The 13719-nt window shown below is 39.8% G+C and overlaps 1 protein-coding gene across 1 annotated transcript in view; it reads right to left on the minus strand.

Moving 5' to 3' along the window:
* Positions 1-912: 912 nt before the first annotated feature.
* tsnare1 (T-SNARE Domain Containing 1) overlaps positions 913-13719 on the minus strand; it is a 997034-nt gene continuing 984227 nt past the window's right edge. The window contains exon 12 of the mRNA XM_072267235.1: positions 913-3134. The gene's annotated coding sequence lies outside the window, so the exon portion shown is untranslated. The remainder of the gene's footprint in view (positions 3135-13719) is intronic.

Here is a 13719-nt window from a genome sequence, read left to right on the forward strand (position 1 = left end):
AAGAGAAAAGTGCCAAGGTGAGATGGTTTGAGAGGTTCAAAGACAAGTACTTAGTAGTTGAATGATTAGTTCTTAAGCTGACAGAACTAGAGGAGTAGCATGAGTATTCAAATAAGGAAAAGTGGTTAAAATGGTACAAATCATTATGGAGTGTGATCTGAAATGATATTAAGTTCGTTTGACACTTGAATGGGTTTTGGTTGTCAGTGTTAAAAATAGAATGGGATAGAGCAGTCTTGGAGAAACGAGACAAAAGATTGCAGATGCTGGAATCTGCAGCAGCACACCTGATGAATGGTCTCATCCTGAAACGTCAACTGTCCATTTCCTTTTATAGATGTCTCCTGAGCTGCTTTGTGTGTCACTAGAGGAAAGATAAATCTTGCTCATCTAGTTCACTTTAAACAAAGTATTTCTTCTTACACTGCACCAAGAAAATGGAGGAGAACTGTGCAGGGATCAGGCTGCAAATAATGGAAGCTGGGTCATGAAATGAACACATAATCTGGCATCCTTTTAAGGATTATAGCATTTAATGAAGGCATTCTGACTCAAAATAGGACAGTTAGTAATACCATTTTAATTCAGACAGTAAGTGTCTTCAATATGATGATTACTTCCCAGAGGATTGGTTGTCTCTTAGAATATCCCACCTTTGCTTCTAAATCTAATGCAAAGGTCGAGTGCTTTACATCCTAAGTATATGCAGAGCTATTAATTAATCTAGATGTATTAGAAAGAAAGGTGCTAACCAAAGCAAATGCTGCTTTCATGTGTGAAGGTATTCTTTTCTAGTCCTAATTTAATGTCAACTCTTTCAGTTTTCTTAGATTGTAGGCACCTCTGCAGTCCAATAACAACAACAAGTATTCATTATGTACCTTTTAATGCAACAAAATATCTCAAGGCACTTCACAAGTATTATCACACAAAGTATGACAGCAAGCCACTTACAAAAGTATTAGGGCAATCACCAAAAGCTTGGTTGAAGATGTAGGTTTTGAGTATGTTGGAGGAATGAGAGGAGGAGAGACAGAGAGGACTAGAGAAAGAAGACAAGAGTTTAAGATGCCAATGGAATGCTCATTGAAAAAGTGTTTGGGGAAGTTACAATTGAGAGACTTAAGAACAAGATGAGAACAAGGTCTTGCTGAACAAATGCCAGTGCAGGCGATTAAGCACTGGGGAAATCAAATTTTTAGATTTAGAATTACAGAGAGTAGAAATCATGGGCTAGCCAAGAATAGACAAAGTTAGAGGTAGTCAATACATGTTCAATAGCTTCAGTGGTAGATGAGCTGGGATGGGGGATGGGGGGACAGGGGGTGTTGCTGATGGATCGGGCAGCATTGGGATGAAGCCATGGAATGGAGCTTGTGTAAGGGACCAGTAACAATGGCTTTATTCTCCTCAACAACAGACTTGCAAGAAATACCTCCTCAGCCAGACTGGATGCCAACCAAGCATTGGAAGCCACAGAAAATTCTAAGGTGTTTGAGAAGAACTACACAACACAAACATCCACGTGTAAACTTCCACTGGCTTATTGGACAATGCTAACAAGAGGCTGTGTATGTATGGATTCTCAGAGAAATAGTGCAGAAGTGGGAAGTGATGCCATTTATCCCTATGACTATATAGGGCCAGCAGACCTGGCTGGACAAGTGGGGAGGAGAATTGGTAAGGACCATATGATTGACCACACCAAATGGTCAAGGCATTTTGACCCACTGTGTTTGCTCCACCATTTAATCATAGCATTTTCTATCCACCCTATTCTGCTACCTTCTCCACATAAGCTTTAGAACTTTCACCAATCAAGAATCAATTTCTACCTTAAATACACCCAGTGACTTGGTGTTCATATCCCTCTATGGCAATGAGTTCCACAAATTCACCACCCTTTGACGGAAGAAATTCCTCATCATCACATTTCTAAAGGGACATCCCTTTATTCCAAGGCTGTGCCCTCAGATCCCAGAGCCTCCTACTAACTGAAATATCCTCTGCACTCCCACACTATCCAGTTGTTTAGAGGGAACAAGGTGGCATTTTTTTTATTTGGAGGAGATGAGTGACTGTGGCAGAGTTGAAGATATGAGTCTGTGACATAATAGATTAAGAAGAAGCCAGTGAAGGAAGTGGTACGATCAGTCTTTAAATAGAAACAGGGCTAAACAAGTTAGAAGATGGATTTAGAATGAGCCAGGAGAGGTTTTGGATGAAGGAGGAAAGAAACCACGAGAAAGGCCAGGTCTCAGGTCCAAAGCAGAAGAAACCAAAGAGTATATCTGGTAACCAAGAAGGGGTAAGTGATAACATAGCTTAATGTAGTTTCAATCTCAGTGACAAAGAAGATCCTCAGTCTCCCATGTTGTCGATGGAGTTGAGGGTTCGGAGACAGGAAAATGAAATTTAAGTAGGCAGTTCCAGTGAAGAAATGGAGTCAAGACTGATGTTTGCATTTTAGCATGATCCAGGAACAGTGACTGGCTTTGTCAGATAAGAGATGTTTTGTGTGGCCAGCCCAGAATGGCAGTGAATATATCTACTGGATGACTACTCTAAGCTTTCAAAACCTTGTTCTTCCAGATTGGCATGTCAGAAATGAGGGCTTCATCAGTGGGATCATTCAGGGTTAAAGAGATTAAAGGTTAAACTGGGGGTGGGGGCAGTACGTTAAAAATGGAGATGAGGGTGTGGCTCACAGATTAGTAATGCAGAAAGATCAGAATGAGTGGAGGGCAAAAATTGAGATTGAGATTCAATTGGGATTCTGAGAGGGCAAAGTGCGTAAATTGAGGGAGAGGATTTACCAGTGGAAGACACAAGAGGTGGGGCTGCCAGAGGGAAGGAAGTCAAGGTGAGAAACCTAGAGAAGTATCAGATAGTGTACTGCCTGGGATAGTGGCAACATGAACAATAAGACTACATAAAGTGAGTGGGGAAAGTTAAATGGAGGGAGTGAATATGATGACAATTAGTTCAGGAGAGAAGGAAAGTGCGATGAATTGAGATGGAGACTGGAATTGATAGAAGCATCCATTTTTGATTGATCTGGCAATGATTCACTTCCATAAGGCTGCTTTACTCCGCTTGCCTTGTAATTATGACGAGGGATAAATGTGCTCCATCTGTAAAATAAACAAAAAAAAAGCACTTTACCTTCAAACATTCTGGAAAGGATATATACCAGATAAATGACTGCATTATCTAAAAGATTATATATTTAGAGACCTTTGGGTGGAAGTTCCACTTGGAAAAAAATACTTATTGAAAATTAGAGATAGATTATTACTTCTTTTTAATCATTATATTTACTGGAAAGAAAACTCTGGATATTCTTTTCCCAGAGCTCATAAACGCAGCTCCACAGAGACAAGTGGAAACAAACATGAAGAAACAAACATTTTCATAAACTACATGCTAAGTCGGTGAAAACTTGAATATGAATCACAGTCTAACATCTTGTATTTCAGAAGGGGTTCCAAGGTCAGCCTTGCCATTGAAATGTCTGAATGACTATTTGAAATCAAACTGTTCTGTCAGCTACTCTAGTTGTAGGGAGATAAAGGATTTCAAAAATAAATTGCTCAGAGATTGCAGATGATGAAATCTGGTGCAAAACAAACAAACTGCTGGAGGAATTCAGCAGGTCCTGAAGCAAGGTCTTGACCCAAAACATCATTTATCCATCTGCCCCCATAGATGCTACCTGACATATTGAACACTGAGTTTCCTCCAGTAGTTTGTTTTTTGTCCAGTCATTATCACATCCCTGCAGCACGCAGATAACGACTTCAGTTTGCAAATAGAAATAGAAAAAAAGTGCAGGAAATCTGAAATCAAAATTTTAAAAATGCTGGAAATGCTCATCAGATCAGGTAACCTGTGTAGAAAGAGAAAAGGGTTGACATATTACAACAAAATTTCTTCGTCAGAACTTGTATTAGCACATGCGTGGGACCAAGCTCCAAGTCACTAAATATTTTGTTCACTGAAGCAGACCAAAGGATGGGCCTTACACTCAATATTCACAAGATTAAGGTCCTCTAGCAACCTCCCACTTATGTATCATGGCACGGACCTAGAAAATAATGGACCATTTCCCATGTCATGGGAGCCATCTCTCATTGATGGTAATCACTTGCAATGGACCAGCATCATTTTTGATCAATCAAGGGAAAATGTATTTGAAGACTTTGGACCTGGCACAAAACTCATGGAACCCTCCCCTCCTATATGCTTCAGTGCTACTTCAAGACACTGGAACAATACTACCAACGTTACAACTAATCTGTAATTATCTGGAGAGACAATTCACTTCCCTTGACAGCTTTTGCCTCTACCCTGTTGTTGCACACTCAAAGAGTGTTAGCCCTGGACTCTGGATGTCTTCTGCTCCAATCAAGCCACTAGGAGAATTTGCTTGCTGACAGCCTTTTTTATTGATGGCTTCATAACAGACAGCTTTGGAATGGCCATGCTTTCCATGGCTGTCTGCTGCTTTGTCTACCAATCAAGTAGTGCTGTAAAGTTGTGGCTAGATTTCTTTCCATGTTGACACATCAGTCAAAACTTTCCAAAGCACATTACTTCTCAGATCAGGAGGCCTTTTCTTGCATGCATTTGTGTTGTGAAAATGGATAAGTATCTGAGTAATCCTTTCCACTTTAAACTTTCTAGTATTTACCCTTTCAATTAACTCCAAATATGTCAGCTTTTACATCAACATGCATCAAGCCTTTTTGCTTGTTTATCAAATATGAGATAGTTTTACCTAAATGTAACAGAGTCATCATCAGTCTCGTCCAATTTAGCAAAGTCAGAGCAAATAATCTCTGAAGCTTTTAACATACTGATGGTTCAAAGCATAATTCCATCATTCCAATTATACTTAAACTCATGAAATATTCAGATAGTTTCCACGAATAACTCAAGTAGAATCACATCTCCATAGCCAAGGTCTGAAATTTTTAACTCTGGAAATGCCATTTGATTATATCAAAAAAAGAAATTATTTACTGTATATATGGAAGGAAGAATATGGTCTTGAATATACTGTTCAAACATTGAAATTTTCACTGGAGTTTGACAGTCTTTAATTTTCTTCTGCTATTCCTTGCAGTGCAATGTGATGGTTAATTAGGAGAATTATTTAACAATGATTAATTTGAATTAACTTCAGTAGATAATTACCCAAAGCTGGAAAAAGAAAATTCTTTTTTTAAACTGAAGTACCTGAGACAGAAGCCGACCTACAATTACTGAGCTTAGACGCCTGGGAAGTCCACAAATTTACTGTTCTGGAGAAGAATGTGATTTCTCCTACGAGTCTATAATGGTGGTAATAGAGCTACAGGCATTTTGGATAAAGTCCAAGCTCATCAGCAGAATCCATATGGATCTACCCTGCATCTGTAAGGTATTTGCGATTTGCAGCTTTCATTTTAGCCTGCTCATTTCCCTGGAATCAGTTCAGCCAGATGAGTTGTGTATTAAGTCTGTATGGATGGAGTGAGGATTGAGTCAATATGGATCAGTAGGTAGCACTCTCGCCTGTGAGCTAGAGGTTTCTAGACTTAAATCCGTGAGCAGAATATTGAATACAGAAGAGTAGTGTGGAATTCTAATGCAGCTCGTTGAGATTTCTACACTGTCATTGATGTTGTAGAGAGCAATGGATTAGTATTCTCATTGTGCTCCTTGTGAGCACCCATCCAAGATGACCTAGGTCTGACTCCTGGATCGCTTGGGTAACACTAGGCTCGGTGGAGTTGGTTACAGGAAGCATCATTCTCATGGCCACCCATGTCATCACTTTTGGAAAACAGACAAAGTTGCATTTATATACTGCAGGCTTCTCTAACTTAAACAACTGAAATCACACATACATGAAATCAGTATTTTTAGGGCCAGCTAGTTTGTTAAGTGACATTGATGGTTTAGTTTGTTATTGGAAGTTTACTTAGAACTAAAGTGACAATTCATAAGATGTTCAGATTAGATAAACCTGACTAATTCTCAACTACCTGAAATATATATAAATAAAATTATGTATATGTTAGACTATTGTTTATTGACTACACCTCTCCCTTTGATATTATAATTGTAAGCAAACTAATTTCCAGACTGCTAAGCCTGAGACCCAATAGCTCTATTTGCAACTAGATCCTTGACTTCCTGACCAACTGTAAGAATAGGCAACAATATCTCTGCCACGATTATTCTCAGTACTAGTGCCCCACAAGGCCTACTCCACTCACTGTATGCTCATGACTACGTGGCCAGATTCTGCTCTAACTCCATCTACAAATTTGCAGATGACACCACCATAGTGGGCTGAACCTCTAGTAACAATAAGATGGAGCACAGGAAGAAGACAGAGATCCGGTAACATTCACCAACTATCATCGACATTCAATCAATCAAACATCGACCTTCACCAATTATTATCAATGCAACTTACAATGAATCCTGTCCAAATGCTTGATAATGCAATTGTTCTGCCAATAACTGCAAGAAATTGCAGAGGACTGCGGATACAGCTAAGCACATCATGGAAAGCAACCTTCTTCCACAGACGCTTTCTACACTGTACTTTCTCTGTACTGTAACTCTTTATTCTGTATTGTATTTTTGTTTTATCTTCTACTACCTCAGTACTCTGCATGGCCAGTATGCACACGTTTTTCACTATTCATCAGTGTATGTGGCCATAATAAACCAATTTAACAATTTAATTTATGTGTAATTTACATTTTTCTCTTGTGAATGCTACTTATATGATGCCATATGCTTGTAACTCTACTGCAAGTAAGTTTTTCATTACATCCCTGCATATTACAATAAACTTGCCTTTGATTTTGTTCAATCACAATGGAGAAAGCTGCACAAGGGATACACAGTGTACATGCTGAATTACTTAGAGTAACTTTTGGATTTCCATGTAAAATTCTGCATGCATGAATATCCAATGACTACTGTACAATTTCACTCATGCAAACAAATATGAAAGTTTCACTATTGTTGCAGCAAATGCAAGTTGTGTGCCAAATTATTTGTGCAGGCATAAAGAACAGGCATCAGGCTGAAACAAAAACACTTCACACCACTCCAAGACTGCAGTTGCTCCTGTTATTTCAGCTCTTACATCAGCATACCTAACAGCTGGCCAGATTAGCAATAGAACTAGATGGAATTGGTGAAGCACAGCTTTTCAAATGCAACTTGCATCCTATTTGGTTCTACTTTCTATTTCATGGTGCTTTATGCTTAAAATACACTGGTTGCAAATTGTCTGCTGTTTTGGGACCACGAGGTTAGTCATTCTGCATGCTTACATTGAGAGACACCAGCAAACTCAGAATAGCCATCAACAGCAGTCTTTTCATTTAAAGAGCATTAATAATAAATGTTTGAATCATCTACAACACAGTCAGACTTAGGAATTTCCTACTGTACTTGGGGAGAAATAAAATGTTTGATCTAATCACTTTCTGTTGACCTCCTGTGTTTTGCCTCTAGAGTCTAGATGTTCTCATAATCAATAATACATAGTCATTGATTAGAAGGAAGCCACTCCGCCCAACATGTCAATGCCAACTGTAAGAAAGAATTTTCCATTTAGAATTACTTGCCTTGTTAGTGAATTAAAATGAAGCTGAATTTAATTTTGTAGGTTCTGAGGTTATAATGTCTTTAGCCAGGGTTACATAGGAAATCATTTGTGGAAATCTGATTGAAATCATTTGTGGGATCTGATTGAGACATATAACATTATTGGGGATCTGACTGAGACATATAAGATTATTAAGGGATTGGACAAGATAGAGGCAGGAAATATGTTCCAGATGCTGGGAGAGTCCAGTACCAGAGGGCATGGTTTAAGAATAAGGGGTAGGTCACTTAGGACAGAGTTGAGGAGGAACTTCTTCTCCCAGAGAGTTGTGGAGGTGTGGAACGCGCTGCCTCAGAAGGCATGGAGGCCAATTCTCTGGATGCTTTCAAGAAGGAGCTAGATAGGTATCTTATGGATAGGGGAATCAAGGGTTATGGGGACAAGGCAGGAACCGGGTATTGATAGTAGATGATCAGCCATGATCTCAGAATGGCGGTGCAGGCTCAAAGGGCCGAATGGTCTACTTCTGCACCTATTGTCTATTATTGTCTGTTGAAATTCAACACCCAGCAAAGATGAGTTTCTAATATTATTACTTCTACAGTACTTCAATTAACAGTGCACTTTGGGACCTCCAGGAAGTAAAATAGTGATTCTTTGAAAATTAAAGACTTTCTCTTTATTTCACTTTGCATGCACAAAATGTTATGCAATGTTACACAATTATGCATTATATATTAGCTTTTTAAAATTTCTTTTTCTTAGGAGATTGTTTCCTGGTAGGGCAGATTTCTCATATGAAGAGAAATTGTCGAGACTAAGATATAATCTCTAGATGGCACATAAACAGACCCTTTGGCCCACCGAGTCTGTGCCGAACTGTTTTTCTGCCTAGTCCCATTGACCTATATCACGACCTCCATATCCCTCCCATCCATGAACTTATCAAAACATCTCTTAAAAGATGCAATTGAACCATATCCACCACTTCCACTGACAGCTCAGCTCCATTCTCACCAAACTCTGAGTGAAGAAGCTCCCCCCTCAGGACCCCTTAAATATTTCACCTTTCACCCTTAGCCTATGATTTCTAGTTCTAGACTCACCCAACCTCAGTGGAAAAAGCCTGCTTTGTCCCATTTATCTTTTTCTTATGCCCATCGCCCTTCTGGGACATCATCCACCAACAGCAGCTTGCACAGTCTTTCAAGTTGTCCCCAGGTGTAGCCCAAAAATCCTTCCTCTCCCAGGGATAAGGCCTTTGGAGCCTATGTTAGTGTTTCTGTAGCTCAGGGTTATAATGGTGTGGGGTTACTCCACATGCCCAACCCTCCTCCTTTCGCAGTCTGGCTTAGGAGCATCCATGGCAGAGTTACCACTCATAATTTTGTATATCTATCAAATCTACCCTCATTCTCCTACATTCTAGGAAAAAAATTCCTAACCTATTCAACTATTCCCTATAATTCAGGTCCTCAAACCCAGCAACATCTGTGTACTCTTTCAATCAGATTGATATCTTTTTATAGAGGTTGTAAGGCTAAATATGGATTTGATGTTTCCCCTGGCAGGGGTTTAGAACCAGGGGTCACAGCCTACAAATGATGGGATGGTCATTTAGAGAAAAGATGAAAAGAAATTCTCCATCCAGTGGGAGGTAGATCTTTGGAATTTATTACCTAAGAGAGCTGTGGAGTCTTAGTTACTGAATATACATCAAGACAGACAGTAACAGATTTTTAATTACAAGGTCAAGGGATGCTTGGTTAGTGCAGTAAATAGGTACTGAGGTAAAAGATCAACCATGATTTTATTGAACAGGAGAGCAGGTTCTAGGGACTGAATGGCCTATTTATCCTTCTATTATTGGAGAGTTAAGGAGTCATACAGTAAGGCAACAAGCCATTAGGCCAACTTGTACATGACGACCAAGATTCCAATCTAAGCTAGTCACATTTGCCCACGTTTGGCCCATATCTTCTTGAGAAGCAGATAATAAATTCAGTAAAAGAAGCGACACAGGTTGTTGATATTAGGGTTTTTGTTTAATTCTCTTTGCTCAAAAAATCTTCAAGGTGACATAATTTAAACATCTCCATACTGTATCAATTTGCAAACAAAGGCTTGGAATGATGATATATAATTATTAAAGAAAGCATCACAGACAAAATGCTGGCCAGGCAGCATCTAGGAAAAGTACAGAAGAAGTTTTTTAGCTGCAACCCTCCAGTATTTTATGTGTGTGGCTCAGATTTCCAGCATCTGCAGATTTTCTCTTGTTTGTGATTTGATATACAATTATTACTTCCTTTAGTTTCTGGCTTTTGCTTTTAGTGTTTCTGATCACAGTTTACTGCAGGCTTTTAGGCAAATTTTAAAAAGCCTTTTGAAAAGTAAGTGGCATAAGCTGAAATTCAGCTTATTTCATATTCATCAGCTATCACGTCTTTCAGGAAAGGAACTAACTTCGTGATTGAAAGCGCTGATGCAGACTTGACGTAGTTCAGGTCAATCTTTCAATGACAAATAAAAGCAAATGCACTTCTTTGGGGCAATTAACCTCTTCATCCATTAGAAATTGTGCAAACTATTTATTCTCAGATGTAAAAATTCAGACTTAACATGCCATATTTATGTACACTACACAATACAACTTCTATGAAAACAGTAATCATCAAGTGAAGTCATGGAATTGCTGCAATAATCTCAGCATGGGGTTTTTCTTCTAGGTGTCTCTCTGTGCCTAATATGTTGATGACAGCGTAATCAGTCTAGCACAATGCTGCTTATAATATGTAACAAACAACTGGTTTGGCTATTGAATGGTGCAACACCATGTAGACCTTCACAGTCTTCATCAAAACTTGCTTCTTCATAAAAGATTGGAAATAACTCCTCCACAATCTCCATCAGCACAGGTGCATCACAGGGCTGTGTGCTTAGCCCCCTGCTCTACTTGCTTTAGACCTATGACTGTGTGGCTAAGCACAGCTCAATACCATATTCACGTTTGCTCATGTCACAGCTCTTGTGGGCTGAATCAAAGGTAGTGATGAATCAGCACACAAAAGGGAGAATGAAAAATTTGGCAGAGAGGTGTTATAACAACAACCTCTCACACAATATCAGCAAGACCAAAGAACTGATTGTAGATGTTAGGAGAGGGAAACCTGAGATCCATGACCCAGTTTTCATTGGAGGATCAGAGTTGGAGAGGGTTAACAAATTTAAAATCGCTGGGTGTTACTATTTCAGAGGACATGTCCTGGGCTCCGCACATAAGTGCAATTGCAAAGAAAGCACGGTAGTGCCTCTACTTCCTGAGGAGTCTGTGGAGTTTCATGATGACATCTAAAATTTTGACAAACTTCTATAGATGTGTCATGGAGAGTGTATTGACTGGCTGCATCATGACCTGGTATGGAAACACCAATGCTTTTGAATGGAAATACTACAACAAGTAGTGGATTCAGCCCGGTACATCATTGTCAAAGTACTCCCAGCCATTGTGCACATCTACACGAAACGCTGTTGTAGGAAAGCAGCTTCCATCACCAGAGAACCTCACCATCTAGGCCATGCTCTCTTCTCATTGCTGCCATTGGTAGGAGGTACAAGAGCCTCAGGGCTTGCATGACCAAGTTTATGAACAGGTAATACCCTGCAACCATCAGGCTCTTCAATAAAGAGGTTAATGACACTTGCTTACCCAACCATTCAGATGTTCCCATAACCATTATCTCACTTTAAGGACTCTTTATCCTGTTATTTCATGTTCTTGTTATTTATTGCTATTTATTTATATTTGTATTTGCTCAGTATGTTGTCTTCTGCACTCTAGTTGATCTTTCATTGATCCTGTTAGAGTCACTATTCTATAGATTTGCCAAGAATGCCCATGGGAAAACAAATCTCAGTGTTGTATATGGTGACATATACATACCTCAATAATAAAATTTACTTTGAACTTTGAAAAGACAAATGAGTCTGAGGACTTGGTCCAGCACTGGCCACATACTTCATCTCGGTCCTTTTTAAGTTAAAAACCATGTCATGTAGGGTTCTCTTTTGGGATTACAAGCCATGTCACCCCAGATATAACTGCCACACTCTCCACAATCTAAACAATAATCCAATCCTTTCCCCCTACCTGCCTAGACTGTTGACCTCATTTCTGACAACCATATGCAACCCACAACATCCACTGCTGCCTTCTGACCCTTGAACCACTGACCTCAACCACAGGCACCTCAACGTTCCCTCAGAATTCTCTAAGCAATAACACTGTCCCAATATATTTGGTGCACCTGTTTTCGGCCTTCACTGAATAAACAGAGGAACAGAAAATGTGAGGACTATCTCACATTACAAGCAATACCGGCATGGAAAAATTCTACAGTAGCAGTGCCTCAAAATTAAATATTTTGAGATTAGAGTGCATCCTAGATTTCACATGTTTTTCTAAAGTCAATTGGTTTCTAAGCTTATGGATATTGTGAATTATATTCACATTATCACAAAATCTTAAACATCAAATTTGCTGATGATACAAAGATTGGAGGTGTAGTGGGCAGTGAGGAAGGTTTTCAGAGCCTGCAGAGGGACTTGGACCAGCTGGAAAAATGGCAGATGGAATTTAATACAGACAAGTGTGAGGTATTGCACGTGAGAAGGACAAACCAAGGTAGAACATACAGGGTTAATGGTAAGGCACTGAGGAGTGCAGTGGAACAGAGGGATCTGGGACTACAGGTACAAAATTCCCTAAAGTGGCGTCACAGGTAGATAGGGTCATAAAGAGAGCTTTTGGTACATTGGCCTTTATTAATCAAAGTATTGAGTATAAGAGCTGAAATGTTATGGTGAGGTTGTATAAGGCATTGGTGAGGCCGAATCTGGAGTATTGTGTTCAGTTTTGGTCACCAAATTACAGGAAGGATATAAGTAAGGTTGAAAGAGTGCAGAGAAGGTTTACAAGGATGTTGCCGGGACTTGAGAAACTCAGTTACAGAGAAAGGTTGAATAGGTTAGGACTTTATTCCCTGGAGCGTAGAAGAATGAGGGGAGATTTGATAGAGGTATATAAAATTATGATGGGTATAGATAGAGTGAATGCAAGCAGGCTTCTTCCACTGAGGCAAGGGGAGAAAAAAACCAGAGGACACGGGTTAAGGGTGAGGGGGAAAAGTTTAAAGGGAACATTGGGGGGGGCTTCTTCACACAAAGAGTGGTGGGAGTATGGAATGAGCTGCCAGATGAGGTGGTAAATGTGGGTTCTTTTTTAACATTTAAGAATAAATTGGACAGATACATGGATGGGAGGTGTATGGAGGGATATAGTCCGTGTGCAGGTCGGTGGGACTAGGCAGGGAATGGTTCGGCACAGCCAAGAAGGGCCAAAAGGCCTGTTTCTGTGCTGTAGTTTCTATGGTTCTATGGTTCTATCAGTATTTGTTGTCAATTCTAATGTTAAAAAGGTAATACTCAGTTTTGGGACAAGATAGTGATTCTTCCTGACAAACATCATTTTTTCAACTGTCCTCGTGTTCCAAACCTACTCTGGCAGCATCCCACACCACCCCTCCAAATCTATCTCCATTACATCAATATCCGTAGTGGCACTGCCTCCTGCAGAACTAATCAATTTTATCACCTTCACTAATCGGCAGATGTTGCTTGACCCACTAAGTTCCTGCAGCACTCGGCTTTTCTCTTACTATTCTGGCACTGAAGATAAATTGTCAGCAGAAACTGTATACATCTGACAAGGCATTAAACTTTACTAATTCTACAGATAGTGTTGTGGCCATTACAACGACTTTGATGGCTCAGGGGCAGAAATGGTTACTTCGTGTGTCAGGCTTTAGATGTTTCAAAAAGGAGAGGGAGGGAGGCAAAAGAGGCGGGGGCGTGGCATTGTTGATCAGAGATAGTGTCACAGCTGCAGAAAAGGAGGAAGACATGGAGGGATTGTCTACAGAGTCTCTGTGGGTGGAAGTTAGGAACAGGATGGGGTCAATAACTCTACTGGGTGTTTTTTTTTATAGACCACCCAATAGTAACAGAGACATCAAGGAGCAGATAGGGAGACAGATTCT

The sequence above is a fragment of the Mobula birostris genome, chromosome 1, assembly GCF_030028105.1.
Source record: "Mobula birostris isolate sMobBir1 chromosome 1, sMobBir1.hap1, whole genome shotgun sequence".
NCBI classification, from domain to species: domain Eukaryota; kingdom Metazoa; phylum Chordata; class Chondrichthyes; order Myliobatiformes; family Myliobatidae; genus Mobula; species Mobula birostris.